Genomic DNA, 7,994 nt, shown 5'->3' on the forward strand with positions numbered 1-7,994 from the left:
CTCTTCTCAATTAAAGACAAAAATGACTTGATAAGGAGATGCAGTGCAGGTTACTCACTACACCTTCGTGTCCTCACATGAAATGAAGTAAATAAGTTGTTTAGAGTTTACAGTTATCAACACAACTCAGCAGCACTGTCAAACCGTTGGAGATGTCAACATGGGTTTAAATATACTGTATAATGTCAGAATCTGGGGGTGAACCATCCCTATATAAAACGGAAAGTGGAAAACTGGCTGCAGAAAGTTTGTCGTGCAATGCCAAGAGCGAAGGCTTGGCTGAGGCCTTGGAGGAGCGCTTGGATGAGGGCAGCTGCAGCTGGTGGGGTCTGAGGTCACAAACAGATGTCCTTCACAACCTCCAACGCCGTGCTGTTACTCTTTTGTCGGAGAGCTCATTTCAAGAACTGCCAAGTTTCTCTCAAACTCTGACATGTAACTTGGGAGCCCACAGGGGAAAAAAAGAGAAAAGAAATAATAACACCATTTCAAATAGGGAAAGGATTTTTGGGCTGACTCGATGGCTTCCCCACTCAAGCAACAAATGAACAGCTCATGTCTAGATGCACTGCTCAAAAACAAAAAGCTGCATGGCTCACTGTACTTTCCCTCTTCAGGGATTTACTTTATATCATCCATCTTTTTCACTCATGTCAAACCGGTCATAGTTATTCGTTTAGTAGTCGCAGTATTTTAGTTCACTGTGGGGCCTTGAAGCTCTCCACTTAGTCCCTGGATCACTGCAGAAGGACAAAGGATTTTATTATTTAATGTATTATGGAAGGAAGGAAGTTAGTTTTAAGCACATGTAAGCTGAAAGAAACCTCAACCCCACAATTTTAAATTAAAATAGAAATTTTTCTTAACTTCCTTTTTAAAGTTCCTAAAAGTCATTCTTTAATATTAATGGCGTATTTAAAAAATGGTAGACCACCTGGTAGTGACACTGGGCACTTCGAAGGCCACACATAACTTACTTTTCACATCTGATACGGAAGCTGTGAAGGTTTAGGTCTTTGAAATCTCAAAGCAGCCTTTGAAATCACTGATCATAGGAGTTTTTGACTGCTTCCAGCATTAAGCTCTTATCTTTCGCTATAACATACATATTCCTCAAAGCTTCTGCAGGTTTCTCTCTTCTTTGCTCTTTGGTTTATATATAGACATCAAATCCAGATACAGATGTGATTCAAGACTTACCTGCTTAAATCAATACACACAAGCAATGCAACTTTGCCTTCAGTAGCTTTGACTTGTAACTTAGACTTGGTCTGACATTTTTTTTCTTTCCTTTACCAGAAAATCATTGTTTAGTTTCCCCAGACCACAAACAGCGAAGCGCTTCATGAGCTCCTTATTTTTTTGTTTCAGGTTTACTTTGAGTCAAAACAATCAGCAATCAGTACACAATCAGACGGTAGGGAAATGTCTGGAATCCCTTTACCAGTGGGAGAAGGAATCATTCCTGCAAAGAGTATCCATGAGGTCTGACAAACATGTCGAGAGCATTTCCTTCAGCATTGTTTACATCCATGTTTACAATCTTGCAGTAATGTTTTTCTTCTCTTCTGCTGCATGTCGTCTGCACTTCTGTGCAGAATATTTTGCTATAAGCGTGGGTTGCTTGATATGGTTGGTGACTATTTTTTAAATTTATTAGTGTATGCCAAGCTAGGCTAATTTCTCTAGCTCAGAACATAATGCACATAATGCTTATCTCTCAGAAAGAAAGCAATTTTTTTCCACACATGATGACAACTTCAAATAATTAATAGCTTTGATGGATAAATTCCACAGACTGTATATCAGATTATCCAATACTGAAAAAGCTCTTTAAGTCATTGTCAATCAATTGCCAGCCAATCAGCTCCCAGTAGGCCATTCAGTTGAAAAGAAAATGTAATAGAAAGCATATGCGAGCTGTGGATGACAGTTTTGACAAACTCTTTTAAGCTCATGTCTTGAATCCAGGAGGACTGTGTCTGTTTATTCCCCTTTTTATTACAAGAAAATAAAAATAAAACTTTGTGCACATCCTAACGCCTTCAGGTGGCCACACAGGACATCATTTTATCAATGCCCATCATCATGCATTCGTTTTTTAAATTGTTCCTGAGTCAATAGCCTGCCTGTAAGTAACCCACGCTGATTTATAGCACGTTGATAATGACCATTATGACCTATTCAGCTAAACTAATAACACATAAAAGTGGCTGCACTGCTGTTTCTGAAGCCTATAATCAAGCAGCGAGGCCAAACGTTGACCTCATGCTGTGACCCTTTTTCTTAATTGGTCTTTTCTATGATGAAGTTTTGAAGTTAATTACTTCTATGAGCGCTCCCGCTTGCTTACATGGCACAGCGCCGCTGTGTTTTACAACCATCAGGCAACCCGAGCTGTGTTCTTGGCACAACTGTCAACCTGATTGATTACCTCTGCAAATGTCTAAAGGTTGAGCCTCTCACCTCTCGACATTTCACTACAGTTTCCTTTTGGTCAACTTTGACTCCAAACTTGACAAAAGGATAACAAAAGCGGGAAAAATTCCAAACACTGACAGTGGCCTTAGAAAAATAAATGTCAGGGAGAGAACGGGCAAGACAAGGAGAGCTTTAATGCTGAGGGTAAAAACAATGTGATAGAAATGTAAACTGCTGTGTCACATAGGATGAAGACTGCAGACGTGATAAGATCAACACAAATTACAATTCATACTAATCATTTCAGTGTCTTTGTAGTCTTAATATATTTTACTTATGGAAAAGTAAAGTCTGTAAATTCTATTTCAAGATGAAGTTGTTGTCCACAGTCTCCATCTCTGGGAACGCATAGGCTATTGATTAACAATTTGAAGCCTCAAAACCTCTTAATTAACTGTGAAGGAGGCTAAACTTTACTGCGTCTCCAGGAGAGAGAAACTGCTGGCAACCAAATGAATCCACTCCTCAATCCAAGCTTGATAAAAACCCTGAGCTTCGATTAGAAAGATAATTTGCTAATATCTTTTCCGTGGTTTGTGGCGTTGATATGGTGATCCTTGCTTGTGCAGCCCACTCACCATGACCCCAGCATTTTCACCACTAAGGGTCATGCTCCAGTCATGATGACTTTTCATGCTGCTTACATGATGTACTGGTAACTGTTCATGCTGGATTTAGGATTTACCTTGTGGCTGTGTTGACCTGTATAGTATACTCTCTAGGCCTTTTCTATAAGGGAGTTTTGACAGGCTACTTTCCTCAGCACTGAAAATAGCATCTCAAGCTTCAAGATATCACAAATGGACCATTTTGGGGTTGTGTAATGGCAGAATCCATCGTTATTCTATTATTTCCATTTGTTGTTTTTATCTATGCACTAATGGAGCCCCAAAACTGACAAACTGTTGTAAAGGATTATCAGACAAGTCCAAAATCTAACAGAATACATCAATAAATAATATTGTTGTAGAAGTAATAGGCTACTGGGTAAATAATTAAAGTGTAAAAAGAAATGTAAAGTTTTATATGTGTCTTTTTAGCTTTATTTGTTTCCCTCTACCACCAATCAGTTGATAAAATAATTTATTTACTCATTTCAAGTCCTTCGTTTTCTTTTTTTTGGCAGGAAGTGTTGGCACACATTTAATATTGTTTTCCCCAACAATGGATTTTTGCAGACAAGCTAACAATAACAAGGTTAGCTAGCTAACATGAATTAGACCTTCACACATATAATTAAATGCATGTCTCATCTACAAGCCCACAATAAAAATAAGTCTTGGACATTATTGTTTTATCCTTTTAATGTCAAACAAGCTAATCTAAACATGTAGCGTTAACTAGCTAAGCTTGTTAGCATTAGCTTGTTAGCAAACAGCCATAGCCACAGCACTGTTACAAAAGTTTATACAGTGATACCACAGCAGTATACAGTACAGTAATTATATGGATGATAAACTTTTAGCTGCAGTTAGCTGGCTGAAGCTAGGTAGCTAGCTCAATGTGCTCAATGTGTTAAACAGCAGTTAAGCTAGCTAGCTAGACGTTTGTTGATGTTACACACACATACAAACACACACTGGACGTATAGTACATGGACACTACTACTTCATTATCATATAAACATCTGGAAAATTGGAAATTGTGGTGCGGAAAAGGGGAATGTTGCTTGGGGAAAATAGGTAACAGATAAATGATTAAATGCGAGCCGAAAACTAAGGAGTTAAAATAAAAAATGAGCAAGTGGAAGACAAAGTTTTAATTCATTTAATCAAATGACAGGTGGTAAAGGATCTGTTTTTATAAGCCGGTCACAGGTTAAAATTACAAATATTAAAGCTTTGTTTGTTTATACACTCCATTTTGATTATTTAACTACTAATATTATTATTGTAAACATATATGTTTGACTCATCTGGTAATCATTTGCTGTCTTTTGTCAGTTTGGGAGCTCCATACAAGCATGTCATGAAAATTAGAGCCGTCAGGAAGCATATCATCTAGACATGTCGAGTCAGTAAGCTGACAAAACCTTTGCAGGTTTTGGGGGCACTGAAAGAGAAGGGTGTGCTTTTAAAGATATTCTGTATTTTCATGGTATTGGGCACCCTGGTGAGCGGGTCTTTCATGGGGACCGTGGCTTTCATTGCCCCGAGATTGAAGTACATTAGTAGAAGAAAGGCAGAAATTTGAATGCGACTCGGGTCTTTCCTTCAACTACAAAAAAGTGACTTAAGCAGGTGGAAAAAAAAAGAGATCCTGTTCCATTTCAATAAACTCATTTGTACAAAGCATTTTTCCTTGTGCACTTTCTGACTGGCCATTGATCTAATTAATTTGTGGCTCAGCATGAGGAAAAATGCGAGGTTGAGGCACCGTTCCTTAGAATGGTCAAAAGTCTGCACTATCACAATCAGAGTTACTGATTCAAAAATTTCCTTTTACATGACGCACAATGTACCTTTATTAACCCAAGCAAGAGCGACAGACACAAAGTCATCAATTTACGAATACTTAATATGTGCAGAGAGAAGCAATTTAGACTCTAGAAATTGGAATGAGACAAATGATTGAGCTCCCACCAAAGTCCTCGTTCGCTGAAAGCCCTCGTTCTTAGTACTAATGCATCAGTTTTAGAAAATCTCACGCAGGAAAGAGTCCTGTTGAAACTCAATACTGATCCTTTTCTGCTCCATCAGAAAATAAACTCGGCATTGCCTGATGTTGTCACTATCGATGTTGGAGCGTCTCCTTTCTGATTCTCGGCCTTATTGTTCAGACTGCGTCAACAGCTGTTGTCAGAGCGAATGGAAACTGAAGTCACATTGAGACCAGTTCTTCCTGCTGTAATACATGCCAGGAACACCACTTAAAATCGAATCCTCCTCCTCCACGTGCTGTTGTGTCCGATCACACAACTCTCTTTGTGGCCTTGTTAGAGTGGCGATTATCTGACTCCAAAGTTACATCATGAAACTAATTTTCTTCCAGGTATTTTAGAGTCCTCAGCTAGGAAGTACAGCTTGTACAGCTTTCTGCATTCTGCAGCTGGAAGCGGAGGGATATTTTAACATAAAGAAGACAAAGAGACGTTTAATGTCATGTGCTACCCAAACTAGAACCACAGGAATCAAGTTTTTAAATAATTCCTCTTTGTAGTGATTCGGCAACCAGTGAAAACATCATATTGCTATTACTGCTGCCGTCCACACTCTGCTCCAGAGAAGGAACCATCTGCCAGGGCGACGTTGATTTAATCCTCAAATGTATGGCATCCCTTGAAAGAAGTGCGGATGACCTTGCAACAAGAGGCCGTTGTGATGAACGTGAATGTATGTCAATTAGAAGAATCTCACAACCACCTTAACATGCCGGAGAGCAGCCTTTTCAAAGGACACACTTTCCTGCAGTTTAACCATTTCATTCAGAAATCAGATCATGTGTGAGCTTTTTGGCCTTGCTTCGTAGAACGCACACTATACCTCCCTCTTTCACAGTTTCTTTCCGGTTGGAAAGCTGAGATTCACAATTTCAAAACCAAGAATTGAATATGTAAATGTTTTTTTTTTTTTATCAGAATAAAAGCAGCGATTCAGATTCTGCAGATTAAGTTTTTAAAAGTCTTCTTCCATCTCATCTTCCCTGACAGGAATCCATTAGATATAAAGTTTTGTTTAGTCCAAAGGCTGTATGAAGTTCTTTTGTTTTCCTTTTTCTTGCTGCTGCGCTTTATTCACTGCCAGCAGGAGTGGGACCAACAAGGGGTTGACCGTATGATAATCTCATTAATCAAGACTCAACCACGAGAAGGCTGCAGCTTACAACAAGAAAGCTATTACAATAAGAAGTTGTCTTTTAATTAAAGCTGCCCTTAAGCTTTAACACACAAACACGCACACACATACAAAGACGAGCATGTTTATATATCACCCATGTGCCTGTGCATAAGCAAAGCAATTATTGCATCGCGAGCCAAAGAGAGACAGAACAGAGTGAAAAACAAGCACATGATGAGCGTGTCCCCTTCAACTGATGGGTCTGAAATGGCATTGAAAGTATTTATGTTGAACGCAGCTCCACCGCAGGGCCTCGGGAGCTCCACCGTGACATCTCCCTGCCTCCGAGAGCTGCTCATCATCCCATTCAAATGAAATGTAAATCCCCGCTTTCCCCAGTTCCTACCATGTCAATACCTCTTTGACTCCTGCTCAGCCCCCATCTATTCTGCATCTCCCTCCTCCCTCGTAGACTCTTTCTCTTTCTTCTAACGCTCTCTCTCTCTCTCTCTCTCTCTCTCTCTCTCTCTATCTCCTCTTTCTCCCATCGGCTCTGGCTCTCTCCAGCTACCTGCCGCTGTTTTCCCATTTCTTCCATTTTCTGCTTTCTTCCTGCTTTGCTGATGGATACGGGCTGCAGCCAGGCGAGGCAGGAGAGTTTTATCACACCGAGCTCAACAAATCAATCTGGTTTCATAAATACATTTGAGTGACTGTGGGCCAGATCTCATTAACTCCAACCAAATTTAATTGCAATTACTAAGAATGCTCTTTGGGGCCTGTATATGTTTGTGTGAAATGAGTGTGTGCGATGACATTTAGAGTATCGCCAGTACATCGAGGAAACACACCACTATAACTAATTAACAATATGATAAAAATGTCTTCTATTGTGTACGGGAACTTTCTTGTTCTTAAAGTTTATCTCTGTTTTATTATTGACCAGTGAGGATTCACGCAGTGTCTGCAGACAATCTCAAGAAAGCAATTATAGTTGTATGGTACCATTACATGTGTTGATTTCCAAATTACAGTTACACATTAAGTTGATGCTCCGATCCGGAGTGATTGACAGCTGGTGCGAGTTAGAGGAGCTATTCTTAAATAGGACAGGCTGTATTGTTGAAGGATTAAATCAGGATTTTTGTGTCTTTTTTTTTTTTGTGGAAGGTTATTTTGGGAGATTAACTGATGGTTTTATCCTGAGCAGGCAAGTTTCAGTTTGGCATCTTACTCAAGGACACTTTGACAAATGCTGATTTGCACATGGTGTCAAAAACGGGTGAAGCCAAAACCATTGGACCACCTTGAACTGGTCTTTGCTCGTCAGTCTAACACTTAGTTAAAGGTGTTTATTTCTCTTGAGAGTTTTGTTAGCTGTGGCAGATTCGGCAGATCTCTCTGCTGGAGGGTGGTAAAATAAAAATGTTCAATTAAAAGAAATCCATGGAACACTTAGGTTTTTATGTTACGATAAAACTGCCTTGTAACAATAATGATGCAATCACTTCATAATCTGAATCATCCAAAAGTGGTTTCACTGCATATCACTGCAGTAAGAATTAACTGTAGCGTCACCGTGCTATGAAATGCATGTATCCCCAATTCTGATTCTGAGTGTTTAGAATAAACTGGGTTGATAATTCTCCCACTTCTTAAGCTAAATAAACCATTTAATGATCTGTCACACAGCTGGGTTTTTTTTGATCTAATGAAAAGTTGAAATTTTGGAGATAC

The sequence above is a fragment of the Enoplosus armatus genome, chromosome 21 (assembly GCF_043641665.1).
Source record: "Enoplosus armatus isolate fEnoArm2 chromosome 21, fEnoArm2.hap1, whole genome shotgun sequence".
Taxonomy (NCBI): domain Eukaryota; kingdom Metazoa; phylum Chordata; class Actinopteri; order Centrarchiformes; family Enoplosidae; genus Enoplosus; species Enoplosus armatus.